Genomic DNA, 1,089 nt, shown 5'->3' on the forward strand with positions numbered 1-1,089 from the left:
TTTCTACGTCACTTCCGCCAAATTTAATTCTATCGAATCGAATTGCCTCCTACAGTAACGTACTATAGCATGGGATATTTTAGTTGTTTTAAAGGCATTTTAAGCTTATTTTTTTAATCGATAATGTTGGGACTATATATAGAAGAAACAAGTTTTTTTTTACTAATGCCAACACATGGTAATGTAACTGTCTCATAAAACGTGGATGATTGATTAACTTATTAATATACATTGTCATAGAACGTGTGGTTTTTTAAAGTTATAATTTCATATATTTTTATTACTCGTATAATTTCATATATTTTTATTACTCGTTAAACTCGTCTGGGGATAGAAATGTTTTAAATTAGAGAATATTTACTGTCTCTCTTAAAATATTTAAAACAAACCTAAATAATAAAACAATAATTCACTTGAAATGATAATGAAGATAACTTCCAATTGGGCAGATATTGAAACAAACATTATATCAAAGATGTTTAAATTACTGAGCAGCCAACGGGGGTCTACACAAAGAATATTATGGAACGAGTGTACGGAGGGCCTACTAGATGCGAGCATGGAGCTTTAAATGGGTATGAGATATGATTAACTTGAAAGAACAATGAATGAATGAACAAACAACTGAACGAATGAAGAACAATCGGGGACCGAATGAATGAAATTCTAAATTAATGAAAGAATGAATCAATCAGTAAATCAATGAATCAATGGATTAGTGGATGGATGGATGGATGGATGAATGATAAATAAATAAATAAATAGACAAGTGAACGAATATATGAATGAATGAACGAACGAACGAACGAACGAACGAGCGAGCGAACGAGTGAGTGAGTGAGTGAGTGAGTGAGTGAGTGAGTGAGTGAGTGAGTGAGTGAATGAATGAATGAATGAATGAAATGAATGAATGAATGAATGAATGAAATGAATGAATGAATGAATGAAATGAATGAATGAATGAAATGAATGAATGAATGAATGAATGAATGAATGAAATGAATGAATGAATGAATGAATGAATGAATGAATGAATGATTGAATGAATGAATGAATGAATGAATGAATGAATGAATGAATGAATGAATG

The sequence above is a fragment of the Anneissia japonica genome, unplaced genomic scaffold (genome assembly GCF_011630105.1).
Source record: "Anneissia japonica isolate Jap-2015-1 unplaced genomic scaffold, ASM1163010v1 scaffold287754_len4335492_cov202, whole genome shotgun sequence".
Taxonomy (NCBI): domain Eukaryota; kingdom Metazoa; phylum Echinodermata; class Crinoidea; order Comatulida; family Comatulidae; genus Anneissia; species Anneissia japonica.